The sequence below is a fragment of the Notothenia rossii genome (genome assembly GCF_949606895.1).
Source record: "Notothenia rossii genome assembly, chromosome: 12".
Taxonomy (NCBI): Eukaryota; Metazoa; Chordata; class Actinopteri; order Perciformes; family Nototheniidae; genus Notothenia; species Notothenia rossii.
In genome coordinates, this window is record NC_136911.1 from 8,914,917 (window position 1) to 8,934,180 (window position 19,264).

General features: G+C 40.6%; 1 long non-coding RNA gene across 5 annotated transcripts in view; it reads right to left on the reverse strand.

Annotated features, from left to right (window-relative positions):
* LOC307026720 overlaps positions 1–19,264 on the reverse strand; it is a 197,170-nt gene that overhangs the window by 71,198 nt on the left and 106,708 nt on the right. The window contains exon 4 of one of the 5 annotated variants that reach the window (XR_013804436.1): positions 239–448. The exons of 3 other annotated variants lie outside the window; for them this stretch is intronic. This is a non-coding gene — a long non-coding RNA (uncharacterized lncRNA). Of the gene's footprint in view, positions 1–64; positions 449–19,264 lie in introns of those variants that run through there. One more of the 5 variants, XR_013804438.1, reaches the window with a different exon arrangement.

Sequence of the window (19,264 nt, forward strand, 5' to 3'; positions counted from 1 at the left end):
TTTTATATTAATGGCATTTATTATTGCACATTTTACGGAACAATCTCAGATTACATTAACAGAGAGTATAAAACTGTACAAGAATTCCAAAACCACGGTTTCTGCTAAGCTGTTGTGAAACCCTGACACCCTCCAGCATCGTATCTTTCACCACCTAACTCCAGCCCAAATTCAAGGCCCTTTGAGTAAAGTGAGAGGACTCGCTGATATCCTGAAGAAAAAATTATATCATAATTACTCTGGCCGCTTTGAGGAGAGAGGCTCGCCTTCGGATCCCGTGTGCTCGGCTCTCACAATAGGTGGCCACTTTGCCCGTCTGAGAGGGATCCATATCACACGGACCATTGTGAGGGTCCGCACAAAAGCCGTGGCGAGAGATACTTCATTACTGGATTGCATGCAGATTTAGTTTCCCTTGTCCTCTCTTGCCAGCCACCATTTTACAACGCTGAAAAAAAAAATACACAGTTGACAAGTGAATTTAGCTGTAACCCTTTGACCTTACTGAATGTACATTGAAGTCATGTCTGTTTACACAGACGCACATATGCCAACACCCTGCATAAACACACTTAAAGAGAGAAAAGCTCTTCTGTCCTATATGCAAAGCATTTAACGACGCTCACAGATGTCAACCAGAGTTTAACAGTTTGGGTGAGTGCTTACTAATTTATACGAGCGCTCTGTGATTACGTTAGGCTTGTGTTCTCTTTGACTGTGGGTTTGGATGAGGAGTCGATTTGGACTGAGGACCAACTCTGAGGATGTTTTGGACTTTTTATCTGTTGGATGGCTTTTCTTGGCTCTTTCATGTCAAAACAGCCTGTCAAACTGTCTCTCAATGTCTTCACAGCTTGTTCGAGTCTAGTCGAGGGAAGTATCTGCTTCTTTCTGAATCTGCATCCATATACCTTGGTTTCTAACAAATGTTCTTGTTCGTAATACTGCCTATCTGTGTCTAAGACGAGAGAGCTACTGCTTTTTGGTATGCGTTATTTTTTGGCTGAACCAAATAGCAGCAAATTCTAAACAAGAACTAAAACTAAAATACTTTTTCCAATGACGTGTCTAAGAAAACATGCTTTCTCCCAGATTATGATGGGGTTATCATTACATCAGAAATGTTTAAATGTCATTAAACTCACCCAAGGAATCTAACAAGACAGACAGTAGTTATTTTCTCATTTGGTTCTGTCTAATTCTATGGTTCAGAAGCTACATGTCTGGGAATGCTGTTTCCAACTGTTGGGAGGAGGACCAGAGACAAGCCTGGTTCAGGAGTCTCATATGTACAGTTTGGTTCCAGTGCAAGTTGAGTGTGCCATCAGTAGACCTGAGGCTGTATGTCTCCATGAGCACATTTTGCCCTGTAATACTTACTGTTTGCTTGTGACCATGTGACAAGGTAGGGGATACATCTCACCCTAACCCTATTACCTGTCTCATTCACTTACATTTTATATTCCAGTCATACAGAGCGTGAGTGTCTTCAGGTTTATCAGCAAAGGCCTAGCAAAGAAATGTGCTAATGAAAAGTCCAAGGGGCTCTTAGAAACTTGAATTGAATTCAAACTCAATTGCCTCTCAACACCTCAGACCGGCCGTCTATCTTCTCATCCTGCTGAGTGCTCTACATTCCTGCACAGTTCCTCTCATCCTGCTCCCACATCCTTCCTTGGGAAATCCACAGAACGAGAGAGAGAGAGATGGAGCAAAAAAGAGCGATCATATTGATAATTATTTCTGTGCGGCTGGCTCCAGGCAAATTAGATTGAATGGGCTGGAAAACAAGTTACATCAATCCAATTAGGTTATGATCAGTCGCTGCTATTGGGCAGCGAAGGCCACAGCGCAGGCCCCTTTGTACTGTGCAGCAGATAGAGGAGACAGAGTCTAAGGCGAGAGACAGGCCTGGTGCTAATGCCTGCTCTAACTCAATAGAGAGGCTGCCTCCATGCTTTGGCTCACTCTCTGTCTGATTGACCACTCCATTAAAACTGCACTGACATGACCACTGTGTGTGTATGTGTGTGTGTATACTTTAGAGATCAGCTATAACCAAATACATTTTGCAGCGTATCATAATCACTTGCATCCTGCATTAAAAAAGCGCAGTATTATATGCTTTGATTGACCGCTGCATGTGTCCTGCAACGTATTCGGGAATGCACAGTTTGCATGTCTGACATTCTAAATTCCCTGCTGTAGTCCTGGTAGAGCGCGGGCTACCCTACTGTCTCTCTCCACCAGTGGGATGGACCATAATGGAGTAATTACAGGAAGCAAGGCCCGACCGCTAAACATTTTCTTAACCAAAGGATCTGGGATAGGGATTCTCCATCTGAAGGAGGGAAGAAAAAGAGAAAGAGCCAACCGGAAAAGGAGTCTGCCTCTAATTTTCAATATCTGGATTAAAGATTAGCTACTGCTCCAGTTTGTTTTGTATCGCATTGATGCACTTTGGGTATGTGTGTGCGTCGTTGGACTGTAATAGCATGCATATGGATGTCCCAAAAGAGAAAACAACTGTGGCAGAGACCAAGGTCACTTTAAATTCCCGTTTTCAGTTCCGACGTGTGTGGGTCTCTTTGAATTAAATTGAATTATTACATCGAAACATCAGCACAGCAGTGTGTGGGACCACAGGCTCTTACTGAGACCTGATCCGGAGGAAATGTTGATTCATAAAAGAATAAGTGGCAGAGATAAATGAGCTGGAAGACTCAAAGGCGCGCAGTGGCTGCAGTAAACAGTAAGATCATCCACTAGTTGCATTGTTTAATCAGAGTGAGTCTGCTGCTAATGTAACAGAGTACATTGAAATGGATTTATCCATCTACCTCAACATTTGTAACCACTAATCCATTTTGCATTCGTCAACACACTATTAATAAATGGGTCCTTTTGCGTTGACTAACTTTGGGACAGCAGCTACTTCAGGGCCAATTTCAGACTTGACAAGGCTGCTAGTGTACTGGGAAGTTGGTGCTTCCTTTTCATTAAAGCAGCCACAGTGGCATTTCCAAAAGGAGCCTCCTCCAGTTCCCTTTCCTGCTTGACTGTTTACTGTTGCAAGACTCCCCATAACCACACTTTCCCTTGATTTGGCCACCATTGGAGAATCTAAAATGTATTTCAAAAACAGGTCAAGTTTGAGTTGTATGTAATAAATTATGTTGCAGCTAAAAAATGACTGAATTTGAATTTTTACCCATTTTGAGTCGCACAAAGTTGTCTCTAAATGGCTCCAAATGACCCCCAACAAAATGTGGTGGTTGCATTTTAATTTAAGAAAAAGTATTACAAAATTGGAGTGATTGAACTTTAAGTAAGGGGTGTGAACAATACTTCCAATGCAATTATCATGACAATGTACAGCATCCATAAGTAACATTGAAATAACACAAAATAAAAGGTATAGCCAGCACTGAAAATAAAGAAAATGTATTCCTCCTCTGTGCCACACATAAAAGTACTGCCGCTAAATATTGTTGGCCCCCTGACAATAGTATATCTATAATTTAGGGGCCTCTGTCCAGCTCTGCCTACACTGAATCCTTCACATGCCCACACTGAGAGCTGTTGCTCTCTGACCCTGGCTGTCGTGTCCCTGTGGCTCGGGATGGGTCAGGAAACTCTGGACGGCTCCCTCCCTGCTCCCCTACGACCCCTGAGGACCCCGAGGTGGCATTTCCCCTCCGATTAGAGCTAAAAATACTGAGGCTGCTCCAAGAGCCGTGGCCCCTGGGTGATCATGATGGAGGGAGGAAGGAAGGGGCTTTTCCTGCCCTTCTCTCTCCTCATAAGTCATTTGTCATTCCTCGTTCTCCTTTATTCTCCTTCATTCTGTCTCAATTTTTCTTCTAATTATTTTTTGGTGAAATGGAAAATGACGGCAAAAAAACGATGAACCCACTTTACCTCTCCCAGGAAAGAACAGCTGTAACATGGAACACTTTCTGAAACGATGCAAAGATTTTTATTTGAACTGACAGTAAACAAGAGGGTGGAGGGCAGGGGGAGGGCTACCTTAACCTCTGGATCAGACTTGAGCTAATGTGCCATTAATTTGCAGACACACTCATTTAAAAACAACATTAGCAAGTTTAATTCCCAGGCCCAAAGAAAAAAAAAAGTTGGCTTACATTAGCATCAGGCAAATCATCCTGAGTAAACACTGAGTTAGTGGTGCTGAATACAAATATTTCCCTCATTAAACAGAAGGGCAGAGCCTCGTGACACAAGGTAAGGAAAATACTTAAAGAAAAACACTTTTTGTTAAGTATTTCTTTAACAGACATAACAAAACATCCTCTTGTTTAGTAGACACGATGAGTTCTCTGTTTTGATTACTTGTGAAATCTCAAAATAAAAAATGTTTTGCAGAAATTTCAACTTGGAAGAATACATGTTTACTAATCCTATTCCCTAATGTGGAAGTGCTTGAGTAATGTCAGACACAAGGCTGAAATACACTCAGCGTGTTGAAAGACAGATTTTAGAATCAACTATCTTTTATCCAGGCAATTCATCTCACTGGCACACACTCAAATGCCCCATTAAGAAAACACTCTGCCAAGATATTAATGGACACCTTAGTAATTTTATTGACTGTGAGCTTTATTTTCAAGCGGTGCATGCAAGAGCTATTGAAGTGTGTAAAGGAGGGATTAGCAGCGTGATTTGACTGACATGTTTTCAATAGAGCAGGTGCTCAAAATGATGATTCTGTGATCGCTTTCATTCAACGTCCACGCCCGACACAAAGTAGCAACTTTGATCCACCTTTTCCAAACGGCACTTTGCTTTGAACTACCGGGGAAACATGGGAAGAATGCAGGAAAGGCTGTACCCAGTCAGAAGAGGGACGACCACTGTGGTCAGAAATATAAAGAAACAAGTTTTATCATTGAAGTGTTGAATTAAAAGAGAGTGCTTTGTGGACCAAGTGAAGACAACATTTCAGCACTGCAATTAATAAAAGTAAGGCATACAATTAAATTGATTTAAAAAATAACTATACAAGATAAGAGTGAAAAGGTTAATCTAAAACAAGATAGGAATAACATTAATCAGTCAAATTGAAAACTGCTAGGTAAGCAGGAATAAGGAACCAGTTGAGAAGTAATGCACTTTTTGATCTCTTTCAATTGATCATATGCAACTGCATTTTGTTTAAAGGCATGAAACTGTTTCTTAACCTGTAAACAACTATTTACAATTATTAAGACACAAAGTCAAAGAGCCTTGTATGCAAAGTTGTATTGACTTTCAGACAGAGATCGTCCATCCTTCGTAGTCAGGGGTATTTTTGATTTACTGTGCTAAGAGATCTTTTTTGATTGTGACACCAAAACATAATGGTTCTGCTATGTGAAAGTCATAGGCTACCAGTCAAGTTCCCTTTTACATATAACATTTGTGTTACCAAGTTTGTTTTATAAATCATAAGGATTGTGTTTTTTGTTTCACTATACCTGTGAGTTGTATCTCGAGTATTGAACGTTTTCTTTGTCCAAAAAGTAGATGTGATGCTAAGGTTGGAACTGGAATGGTGGGAAGAGGAAAAAAAAAAACACGATCAGCGGTCCTTTGAATTTAAATTAATGTTCACCGTTTTGCACATTTGCTGACACAAGCTCACACTGTCTGACACGTTCTTGTTTTCAAAGATTTTTTTCTGTTAAAAAATGTTTTTCTCTTGTTCTCACTTTTTTTTTATTTCTCTCTGTCGCCGTGATATGTCGATTTGGTAATTTGCCATGTTTTCAAAGCCATTATTACAGCGTATTTATATTCAAAAGCTGACTCCTGGCCTCGACATGTCAAAAGACAATTACTAGGATGCCTATTTTGTGGAGCCCTATCTGGTTCTAATAGGAAACAGAATAATAAATCATGTCGGAGGCAGACCAAGTGGATAATAGCTGTAGTCTAACACGCAAACACACACACACACACACACACACACACACACACACACACACACACACACACACACACACACACACACACACACACACACACACACACACACACACACACACACACACACACACACACACACACACACACACACACACACACACACACACACACACACACACACTGAAGTAGCAGTTTTTTAGTAAAAAAGTTTCCTCTTATCCTATCATCTGAAGGGATTTCAGTACATTTTGCATAAACAACTTATATTTAGTTAACCAAAAGTATGCTACATCTTTATATCTAAATAAGGATATTGAATGTGGTTAGGGATAATTGTAATCAAATATTGTATTCTGTGGGACTTTTAACTTCATGGTGCTAAATTGAAATGCCTTGTGTGTGAGTTGTCATCGATGTGAAAACATTGTATTGTGATTTGTTCCCAGTAATAAACATGAAAGGACACTTTTGTTAGGAATAAAGTTAAAAAGGGTTAGGGTTAGAATGATTAAGAATCCCATGGATGATTGTAAAATGTATACTCTAATCACTACAGATGTAAACTGACCAATTGTCCAATCAAATAAATCCCTTCTGTATTCCTCTCACATATCAGTCCTGCCACATCCCCAAAGCGTTAGCATCCGTCTAGGAACACAGGCTGTTTTTTCTCCTACGGGACAGGCTGGTGCCAGAGAGAGCGCTGTGGGTAAACCTCCCACCTCCCCAACCCGGCAAACAAACCACAAACAAACCCGCCGGGGCCCCAGGCACCAATACAACCACCGGCCCCAGCCCCAAAGTCTGCCACAGTCAGCTGGCTGTCTCTATGATTGTTAGGGTGAATAAAAAGAAAAAGAAGAAAAAAATTGGTATGCCTTTACAATGATTATGATAGATGACCATAATTGTCCCTTTAATAGTGAATTTAACACACAGTATATTCAGTAAATTGCTTTTTCTGGCGTGTAACTGATTTTTCCTTGGATACATCTTGTGGAAGGATTGATGTGTTCTGTTTCCTACTTGATTTACTGAGTTACAGGCCGTTGCATCTTAAGTTACAAAACAAATGTACTTAACATGAACCATGATATTTTTTTCTAACTATTACCAAGTAGTTGTGCTGCTAAAGAGTTACCATTTCACAACGTTAACTTTGTTTTAAAACGTTTACCACACTGTAGAACAAGTAGGGATGCGATCATGATCTTATTTGAGTGTGATAGCATGTTAATATAATGTGCACTTACAGTATAAGCAAGATTAGATTTTGAGCTGATGATGGAATCAACAAAGTAATTAGGATTCATCCTCTGAGGGGCATGAATGTCCGTAAAGAAATTCATAGGAATCTATTGAATAGCTGATGAGATATTTCAGTCTGGACTGAAATGGATCAACATTGCAACCTCTATCCCCGTGCCACAAGGCAATTATAAATAGTGTATTTTAATTTATTCCAAACTCTCCAAGTTACAGCTAAACTGAGAGCAACTTGCTCAACTCAGTGGTTAAATCAAAGCTGAACTTCAGTAGGTGTTGAGTTTACACTCGGCTCTGCTGTAGGCCAATAAAATTAGCAGTCCCATTATAAGCTTACACAACTTTTATGAGAATCCTAATATGTCTGACTGCGTGAATATCTCAAGCTTTTTGTAACTTTTAATTTGAATATTGTAAACTTGATAATATGCACTCTGTTATCAAAATATACGGGAGGAGTTGTTTAGTCTGACTGGTTTCTCAGCACTCTTTCAGGGTGGGTCTAATTAGCGTCTTTATTGTATATTACAGAGGACAATAAAGTGTAATTATGCATCACAGTTTAGAGGCCACCAACTGTGCTGCCAACACACAGTGAATATGTTTTGCTTACTAAATCTTGCTTACAGTTCTTAATTTATACCAAGAAAATAATTACAGAACGTTTCCAACTTTGATACATTTCCTTCAATCTATTCTCATTGAAGACATAACCACCTTCACGGACATAATGACTCAAATGAGGTTTAATGTGCTATGGAAGAGAGCTCTGGGAAAGTAATTCAAACAGGAGAAATGTTTAATTATTGAGGTGGAAATATGACAAGTGATTAAAGTAAGCAATGTGGCTCATCATATCCCTCTGATTATGAGACTCATTGCTGAACCTGTTTCTAAATGTGTTCTTTTGTTTTGTTGATAAGATAATGATATTTCACAAAGTTGCCTTTCTCTGCATGAATGTGTGAACAGCTATGTAAGAACTGTGAATAGCAGCTGCACGTCACAACTGCTAAAGAGATGCTACAAACTGTGATTAGGGGAGCATCATTCGTATAAATTACTTTGACAGTTGCTCAACACCATTTATTGGGAAGTAAGTGTAGGAAAACACTCCCAGTGTGACACATTAACAATCAGTTTGAAATTGAGCTGTAGAGTTTCAGTTGTAAGTCCCTGAGGAGAATCCGGGGCTGTTACTTCCTGAGGAACAAAGAAAACCACCACCTTTTAATAGCTTTGATACTAAATGAACCCTTTACTATAAATCAATGCGTTCTGACATTTAATTAAACAAATAAACAATTAGTTTCTTTCTACACACTTTGTTTGTCTATATGTCACAGGTGGGCGTGCAGCCATTACACCCACACCACAACGCCTGGGAGTTTAGGCAGCAGGGAGTGATTTTGGAAACTAATGTTCACTTGGCCTGTCTAATGAAGCATTTAATACACAGCCCTGGCAATGCAAAACAAGCATGATTCATACAGCAATTAAACCGTGCTCCAACATCTACTGGAAAGTTAAAAAATAATAATAAAAAGTTGTTGCCAGCTGCGAGCTCATGCTGGACCTCAGAGTCAACAATATGTCCAAGAAAGGCTGTGTAAGAGGTTTGATGTAAAGATCTTTAGGCGTGTATATGATGTGTATATTGTGTGCATTTCTGTTTATAATATTTGTTATGATAAGGTGGAGTGCAGAAGTGGGTAAAAATGATGGTGTTGTATTTCTTTTAGCATGTTGGATGGGTGTTGCTTTGCTGAATAACAAAGCTGGTGCCAAAAAGTTAAGAAACCATATGAAACTCATTTGAAAGCCAATTAATACATTTTCTGCACTTACCTAATTCTAATATGTCATTCAATTGGAGAGAAAAAGTAAAACAAATCATTTTGACAACATTCTTTTATGTTTAGATTAGTTTAGGGGTTTAGTGATTTGATCTAAATATTTTGTACAGCCCATTGTTGATATTGGTATTGCCCTCCCTAGAGCCCTGTCGCTGGCCCAGCTGAAATAAAAAGTGCATACAAAGTGGGAGGCCTAGTCTACAACTAAATGAAATAAAGTTCATTCTGGTAGCGATGATTACAACCTAACAAAGGCAACTTTATATACTCTAGGTCCAAAGAATGTCACGTTTTTAGTTTTGTATGTCTAGGTTTGGGTTTATTTTGCTGTTCGGTTTTCCCTGTCATGTTTTCCCCCTTGTGTATTGTCTGGTCCCTCTCCATGTGTTTTTCCTCCCTGTCGTTAGTTTCCCTGGTGTGTCTAGTTGTCTGATTGTGTTCACCTGTGTGGCCCTTGTGTTTCTCCTCCCCTGCCCGGCTGTTTCTCGTCTTGTGATTACCCCTCCCTGTATTTAGTCTTGTCTCTTCCTGTGTTGGGTCTCGGTTCATTGTTTGTCTTTCCTGTCTCCCTCTATGTCGGTCACGGTCAGTTTTGTTTGTTAATGCTACCTTGTGCTACTTGTGTTTTTTCGTGCCATGTTTATGTTCCTCAGCTTTTAAATAAAGCTCGTTTTTGTTTCTAGACCTTTTACCTTTTATAGTCTGCATTTGGGTCCTACCTTTTCCACAAACTGTAACAAAGAAAGGTCCAAGAAGAGGAGAGCACCTCTTCTAAATGACCTTTTATACTACTGAGCATAGACTCATAATCAGAGGGATATGATGAGCCACATTGCTTACTTTAATCACTTATCATATTTCCGCCTCAATAATCAAACATTTCTCATGTTTGAATTACTTTCTCAGAGCTCTCTTCCATAGCACATTAAACCTAATTTGAGTCATTCTGTCCATGAAGGTGGTTATGTTTTTGGCTCAATTGGTTTCCCAGTCTGTTTTTTTTTTTTTTAAAGTACTGGCATGCATTTCATGAAACTTGGTTGAAGGTTGTGGCTTGTGCCGTGGAAGAATAATCATGTTTTAGAGCAGATCTGAATCACAGGGCGTATACACCAATTATGTTTTACTTTTGTTAACATTGCAACATGGGGCCTTTGTGCTGCATTCACTTGTGACGAAATATTACTTATTAAAATGCCCAGTATGTACTTGTTTCAATAAACTGCAACACATATTCTTTGTTCATGAACACACCAAAGTTGGAAAAACTTCCCAATTGTCCATCCATTAAGCAAGTGAATGCAGCATTGACCTTGGTGGTGGTCTGGAGTTATGAAATTGTTTGTTATTTTAGAAAGACATGTCTGTATGGCATTCCTGCAGCAGGCCCTGGATGTTACACAATTGGAAGAATTATATAAACTGACTAAAATGACTCAAATGAGGTTTAATGTGCTATGGAAGAGAGCTCTGGGAAAGTAATTCGAACATGAGAAATGTTTGATTATTGAGGTGGAAATATGATAAGTGATTAAAGTAAGCAATGTGGCTCATCATATCCCTCTGATTATGAGACTCATTGCTGAACCTGTTTCTAAATGTGTTCTTTTGTTTTGTTTTATAAGATAATGATATTACACAAAGTTGCCTTTCTCGGCATGAATGTGTGAACAGCTATGTAAGAACTGTGAATAGCAGCTGCACGTCACAACTGCTAAAGAGATGCTACAAACTGTGATTAGGGGAGCATCATTCGTATAAATTACTTTGACAGTTGCTCAACACCATTTATTGGGAAGTAAGTGTAGGAAAACACTCCCAGTGTGACACATTAACAATCAGTTTGAAATTAAGCTGTAGAGTTTAAGTTGTAAGTCCCTGAGGAGGATCCGGGGCCGTTACTTCCTGAGGAACAAAGAAAACCACCACCTTTTAATAGCTTTGATACTAAATTAACCCTTTACTATAAGTCAATGTGTTCTGACATTTAATTAAAAAGAATAAACAATTAGTTTCTTTCTACACACTTTCTTTCTAGTTCGTAAAATCCTGTAAATTCCGGTAATATCCCTTTTTCCGATACACGGTTGTTGTTTTTTTTACACACTATGAATAGTTGGCATTCAGTCTCCACAAACTTTCCCCATGGTGGGAATTTCAAACTTAGCTTCAACAGATCTGCAACATCTATTTCCAGTGAGATTGCCCAAAAGGCCAGATCGAGTGTAACAATAATGAGGGGAGTTTTTCAAGTGTAGCAACAGCAGCACTCTTTTGAGAGAAAACATTATGATTGCATTAGATGAGCTGGCAGTCAAGAGTCAGCAGTTCTCTGTGGGTTTTTGTTGCTTTATGACCAAGCCTGTTTACGATCTCAATCCTGGCTTCAACTGCAAGCCATCAGCGTGATCTAAACATAAAGGTTCAACAATTCAAATCGGCGTACCGTTTATTGAGTCAACTCACTGTGTATTGTTCCTGAGCAATTACACGACCATCCTTTGTAGGACACAATGGAACCAACACAAACAGAAACCTGATATCCCTTTGAGTGGTTTACTGTCCATTCAGCCTGAGAGGGAGAGAGGGAGGGTGTGTGCATGTGTGTGCATGTGTTTGTGAATGTTTGTGTCCAGAATAAGCACTTTTAACTCTACTTAATTCCACAATGTGATGTTTTGAGTCTGACCTTAAAGACGCGTTCATAGAGGAAAGGAATGCAGGACTATCTTATCAAGCAGCTATTAGTTGCTAAAGCATCAGTTTTATGATGACATGTAGGGTAAAGCAAGTGCAGATTGGACGCCACCCCGCTGGATTATTGATAATTGTGAAATATTCAAAGCACTCCATGGCGGTAATGAGTCAGCTTTCTTTACCTAGCGATAAGCTTTTATTGCTTTTATTGCAGGGAACTAAAGCAATTACCAGTTGTAGGGCAAACAACCTGCAGGCCCCTCCCTGTGTGTATGTGTGTGTGTGTGTGTGTGTTGTCAAAGAGGCCAAAGATCTCAGCTCACCTGCCAAATACCGTCTGTCATTTAAGGACTGACATTTTACTAAGTGATTTGTGAAAATCCAATGTTAAGGATTTCTTTAATGCACATTTGCATTTGGCTCCGTGGTCTGTTTGCTTTATTCCGTGTGTATACCCTGGTTTCCATCTTTTATTCATTTCCCACACAGCACGGGTAGACATTATAAGATATGTTTTCCTTGCAGATTTTGAACTTCTGTTGCTATTTTCGAGCTTGGAAACAGTTATGGGTAGGGCAAAATTGTCTCAACTATGCAGTGTTAGGGTGGGGCCATTTGGGTCTTCGTAGAAATAACAAGAGATTTCACAAACAAAATCCAGTCCAATGTCTTTAATTCAACTGCTATTTCACTAGCTTTCGACTTGTTCTGATCTAATAGCCACCACAGCTAGTTAGCGTATTTATTGTCTATTACAGAGGACTGTAACATTTGATTACGCATGTCAGTTTAATTATGCATGTCAGTTTAAAGGCCACCAAAGGAGAAATTAAAATATATTTAAATGTGACTTCTCATTGAGGTGGCACTGGCGCCTCAACATGTTAAATCGGCCATAAAGCCACCAAGAAGGGTTGAAAGTTGCCTGCGGGAGATACCTCAAAAACCAGGGCAACAGAAGCACATCAAAAGTCCCACGTTGATGCCAGTTAACTATCTTTTATCAGACGCACAATGGCTGAAATATGATGGCGTTGTTCAGTTAAGTGAAAATAAGCAAAGCCAGTGAAATTGCTTACCTGCTTAACGGCAGTTTGGCGGTATGTCTTTGTAAAACGGCTTTTGTCATTCAGACTGGAAATACAATTAATTTGACTTCAATAAGTCAGCGCCTTCTTTAAGTGTGTGTCAGTTATGGGTTTGACTTAGAGGCAGCTATATGTTTGTCTTTGGGCTTTTCCTCAGAGAAACCACAGGGTATGTTGCTCAGTGTGCCTGTCTGCCTGCCAAAGTGCGTTTCATTTGAGGGTTTATGTGTTTGCGAGGAACAGCAGGAGAGGCAGTGTCACGCTCAGCTCAGCATGAGCAGAGGGCCACTCGGCTCTAAAGTGCTCTTCCGACCACACTAACGCACCCAATATATTTTTAGACACTGTGGCTTTTTTGGAAAGCTCCTCTCTGATGTTTGACGAGGGCTAGGTCAAGAAAACATTTAGATTCGGACCCACATGATACCCTTTTGCTGCAAACATCCTCTCTTTTAAAGTTGGTGAGCTTGATAAACTCCAACGTTACCTCCACGTTATAAGCATAGCAACAATTTGATCATCAAGAGTAGTCAACTGAAATATGGCTTCCCATTTTCATAGCAGTGCCATCGTATAACCACCATTTCCTATAATCACAGACGATAATAACTTCTGTCTTTCCCTAGAGAGCAAACCTCCCAGTTGCTCATGTAAACACAGACACTGCATTAAGAGTATTTGTAGGAGCTGACATCACCAAAGCAGGCAGGCTTTAAAACAAAGACGGTGTAAATGTGCGAGTCAGTTATCGGCTCCAGCAGAGCTATGCGAGGCCTCCAGACAGGCTTGCATTGATGTGAAAGTGTTGCCCCCTCCTCGGTGACCCAGGAGCAAAGGGGGGTCAGGAGGGGCAGGCGGGGCATGCTGAAGGCCCAGGGTGTGATGGTCATCTCTGGGGTAGAGTTACAGCGAACGGTAAGGGGGCGTTGGAGGGTGGTGGGCACTGGGAGTCTTGTCTGTTCACAGAGGGAGGCACTGTTTCTCCAGGGGTCCCTGCTTTCTGCAGCTCCCCCCCAACCCAACCCAAGCCAACCCAATTCACTTCACCATCCCGTCACACAGCCACATACTGCTCCAGGGAAAAGAGGAATCTGCACCAACTGCTGCCTCCAATCCAGTCACCCAGCGCCGCTTGTCTCACACTTACTCTAGACACACACACACGCACACATATTGTAGGCACACACAGACTCTCACACAAACTGTAGACACACAGAAACTGTGGACACACTGACAAGTGCAGACAAAGGGACTTACATGTCACAAGTAATTCAGTCTTGAAATAAAACTAAAACCAATTTAATTTACAAGTGAGGGTTTAACATTTGGTGGGCAATTTGTAAAACAACTATCTAGTTAAAGGGTTACTTCACTATTTTTACACATCAATGTCTTTTTTACAATTCTTGGGGAATGAAAACAGTTGTATCAAAGCTTTTGTGTTTCTAGGGTGAGCTGTGTCTGAAGACACTGCTTTAAGTGACATGTCTTAGTCAAGGCTTAAGACCACACGTTTAAAATCAATAGAGTTATGAAAAAGTTTAAGTTGTTTAAAAGCTTTAGCGGTGAAAACTTGAAAAAAATGGTTGGCTAGGAAGTGTATTGTTTGTGGCACAGGCTCATAGACAGAGCGTGTCAGGGCCTGCCCAGATGGCCAGTAGTCAGCAACTCCTTCCTCATCCTCAGAGACATGTTATCTCCTCTTCCATCACAGCTCTCCTCAAAGGAAACTGCTATCTGCTGGAAGAGGGAGAGGGTGCACGACAAGGAGCGTGTGCGTGTGATGTGCGTATGGGCACATGGACAGGAACTTGAGGAAACTAATCTTAAAGTTCATTTTTGATCCAACCCTCTTCTTCTGTTATCAGTCTGCACATATTTTTGGGAATACCTGGAGATAACTTAGGTGTCTTGTAAGCCCATGTTGGTTCGTCCAACACAATGTTACTTAATAAGATATCTTGACTAGTTTGCAGATTATTTTGATGTATAGTTTGGATATGTATACTCCCCTGAAGATCGTTCACTGTTCACTCATATCTATTAGCCCACATGCCATGGGATTTGTAAATATAAAGTTTTCAAAATGTCTTTCAACCTCCTATTTTTTTGTACGTACCCAATGGTCTTCCCTTTAGTGCCACCCTCAGGACATACATAACATTTTCTGCCTTACAACTTATATGATGATTAAATTATTTGTGTGTATTGTATTAATATTACTAATTACTAAAGTGAAATGATTTTTCCAATACCTATAGCTCTAAACCTTATTACAAACATTAATGCTACCCACTTTAAAGTGATCTAAAGGTGTGATTATATCTCTTTTTCTCTCTCTCCCACACATACACACACTCACATACACTGCCTGGTGTTGTGACCTATAAGTCAGAGCTCGTGACCAGAAGTCAGTGATCTAATGAAGCCTGCTCGGCTTGACTGCTCTGTGACCGGAGGTGGCATAAAGGCCATCATTCCATTGACCCACATTCCACTTAACATAACAACATTTACAGCAGCCTGTTAACATCAACACGCAATCCATGGCAGCTCCTGGAAAACCCTTTTTACTTGCATCACAAATAAAGCAAAAAAAAACATGAATCACTACAAGTGCTGCATGGCTCTCATTAAGAAATAATGCACTGGAGAAAATGATGTTGAGTCTGTGCCAAAGCCCTGTCTTATTACGAGAGAAATGTGGCGAGAAAATATTTGTCATATCCAGACTGTGACCCAGGAAATAGACTGTGATAATGCAGCCAGAATATGTCTTGGCAGCTGTACAGGGAGTGTGCATAAATCGAATCTGTCTCAATGTGGTGCAGGGAGCCAATGGTTAACCAGCCTGTTGTTCAGCGAGAGCCTTCAGATAGTCCAGGCTAGCAGGAAGCAGATTAGATACACAAAGAGTAAATACAGAACCATTCCAGTGCTCTCCGGCACCGAGCTGCAATTAGACTCAATTATCATATTAAAAACACAAGAAGGAATGTGCCTCCCATGTGTATTTCCAGCTATCTGGGCATGGTGCTATCTGCTGGATAAAAGGCTGAGCTGACGTTATTGTATCATGTATGATGTCATGTCCAAATCTCACTATTGTTAAAATGAGATTTTCTGAATAAATTAAAATTATGTTTTTGAACGTGTTATCATTTAATTGATCAAATAAAGTGGAGGCTTGCATTTCATGAAGTAGCATTTTTACTGTGGTCAGGAAATGAGAGCTGTGGGGATTTTAAAGTAAAAAAATAAACAGTGTGGTAACTTGAAAAGGTATGATGTGTTTTTGTGTCAGGGTATGATCAACACATGCTGTTTTAGGCTTCTACTGAGATAATGCAAAAGCCAAACAGGTCTTAGTTTCCAAAAATAACTTGTGGCTATGAAATGTTTTTGTGCCATGACAATGGATGGGTTTTGATCACTTCAGTATTACACTGAAGGTTAATGTCTTTGAACATCTTAGGAATTCCGTTTTCTTTGGCATTTCTGTTAGTACCTATTAGCATAAACATTTAGCCAGGAAGTTGCTTCATAACGTTATTTCCTTTGAATTGACTCTACAGTGTTAAGTAGTGAAGTGTCGAATGCCATGCTATGTAGCATTAGTAACATCCTGAAGAATGTTACTAGAAAGAAAGTTAGGAAATGCACCAATTTTGGACATTTGTAATATTGTGCATACTGATACATAGCTTAAGGGCAGGCACTGTTTGAGTAGGATAGATTTGGGAAACTAAGACTTTCCCACCAATTTACAAAAATTGAATTCAATTATTTTAATGTGGAAAACAGCAGTGACTGATAGAATTGGCTAGCTTTGCCCCAGTTCTCCAAAATTGCTGGGATTTAAAATAAATTGAAGTTTTTTCCTAATACTTTGACTGGTTGAGTTTGAGTTCATTCTACAAGAACACAAATTCCTTGTGGGATTGAACATTTTTGAGCCTAAAGGAGCTCTGCTACATCATTTAAATGAGTTAGAACTCTACATAAGTATGCCTGTTGTTTGTGATTCATTAAACTGCGACCACGGTAGAGTTCTAGCTGGTACAATGGCTTCACTAGCCTAACAAGAACCAGTTGAACCATCTTTTTTAGTGTGCTCTAATGTCCTTTGGGGCCTGACCCATCCCTACAGCCAGTCTTGTTAGGAGCCTTACCCTCACTCCCTCTGGCAGTCTTGTTAATAGCGCTCCCCTCTTCCCTATTCCCATCCCCGGGGCCCCCATGGTTTGACCTGGCCTGCCACTTTTCTGCCTCATCACCCTTCCTATCGCTCCCCTTTCTGACCTCTCTGTCAGCCGGGACCACAGGTCAGCAGTCACTGGGATAATAGCCTTGAACACTGCAGGGAGCAAAAAAACAGAAGATCTGTAGCATTGGTGCAATGCTTGCATATGAGCACCAAGAGAGAGCCTGATCTTCTTCTTCTTCTTGCATCTGGTGTATGCTACAACTCATTGTGTGGTTTATTTGGTGGCAGCAAGACTACTTTGAATGTGTTCCCCAGATGTCCCTGAGCGAGGCGAACGAAGGAAAGCCAGGGAGTGCAAACAGGAAGTGGAAAGCATCACACGGTGCCGGGGAGACATCCTCCCATTCCTCATAAGAGGCTCAGCTAATTGGCTTGCATAGCTCTTGGGTTAAAGGCTTTTAGCACATGGAGAGGCTGAAGACCTCCAGATAAGACTGTCTCTGCAGACACTACAGCGTCATTACTGACAGGGAAATATGACGGCCAGCCACATTGCCACTCAAACACTTTCACAGTCGTAGCGAAAACACCAATCATAGCTGTCTAACAGCGAGGCAATGTCAATTATTTTCATGTTTGTTTTAACTGGCTCAGACTCCCTCAGACAGTTTCCATGTTGGGCCAGGGAGCTATTCTCTTTTCCCTTTCTGTATTTTTGAGCTGTCCAGGGCTCCAAAATTAGACGCTTTAGACTGGTTTTACTGCGGCCTATCATCTCCTCTTGGCATTGTTGCAGACATCAGGCCTCGTAGCCCCTGTTTTGCCGGGATGAGGCGATGCTTATGGAAGATCCTCTCCTCCTTCTTACATTTCATAATTCCTTTGGTTCAGAAGCCACAGCAGCTGTTTCATTAGGCACGGAGTCCTGGGCCCAAAATGGACTTCCAGGATATGGTCTTCCCACCATGAAATATTTTTTTCTTCAAATGACATATCCATGCAAACCCTTTCTTTGGTAGTGTTCCCACTTATAATATCCCATCTGTCATGTCTGGAGCTTATATGCTAATGTGGAGGTGGCAGTAAATGATGAGCTTGACAAAAGGATAGAAAGGAAGGAACTTCCATACAACACACTGAGCACTATGATTAAACATGTCATAAACAACAACAATAGCAAAACAACAGTTTAGGCATATGCATAAATCTTGCTGCCAGGCTTCCATGGTTAAGGACAGGCTAGGCCACAGTGAGTTCCGGTATGCACGGTGGGAGGTACAAAGTTAGAAACTGAAAGGCAGAGATAAAAAGCAGAGTGGCAGATAGGAATGAGAGTAGAAATAGAGAGACAAAAGACGGCAGAGAAGATAGAACTGGAAGGTGATAGATACAGAGAAGTGAGGAGTGCTGGGGTGGAGAGTGGAAATGAAGGAGTTGAAGAAGAAGAGTAGGCGGAGGAAACACAAGGAGAAGCAGGATCCTGGTGGCTAGTGTTAGTCTGAAGAAGCTCAGTAACACCTCCCTGCAGAAAGCCTTTATCTCCAGACCCCCCAAACCTGATAAGCATAGCTGCTACTTTCAAACATTTGTATCAAAGCACACATCAAGTAAAAAAACACGCACAGGCATAATTACTGTCACGTATACACAATGTTTACTGCAGAAAGACAAAAAGTCTAAAGCTAAACCATGTGTCTTCCTTTGGCTGTTTGCTCTGTTTTGACGCATAGATTTAATCAACATTCATATCGATTTAACCTGAACCCACAATATTAGTGGGTATCATGAAAATAACATAAAAGAATAAGGGTCAGTCAGTTTCATGTAGGCCAATTGCCTGGGAAAAAGGATTTCAGAGCGGGGAATGCCCATGCTGATAGATATCGAGCCTATAAAGATGCATGACGTTTTTAAGTGTATCCTATAGTGAATCATGCACATGAATAATGGGCATTCTTTGTCAAACATGTAACTATATAGGCAAGAGTTTTCCCTCTACTCTAACCTAGCCATTCTAATTCCATACTGAATACACTTTGATGTAAACCTAGCAATATTACTGTAGAAAACTGATCTTCATATTCTGCACCACTTGCCCCCAGCTTGTCACTTTCCAGAAGGTATGGAAAAATGAAGGCACCACTTTCGCCATTGCATCATGCCTCAACTGTCAGAATTCATGAGCATGGTGTCGTTTACATAATGTCTAGAGAGAAGTCTCT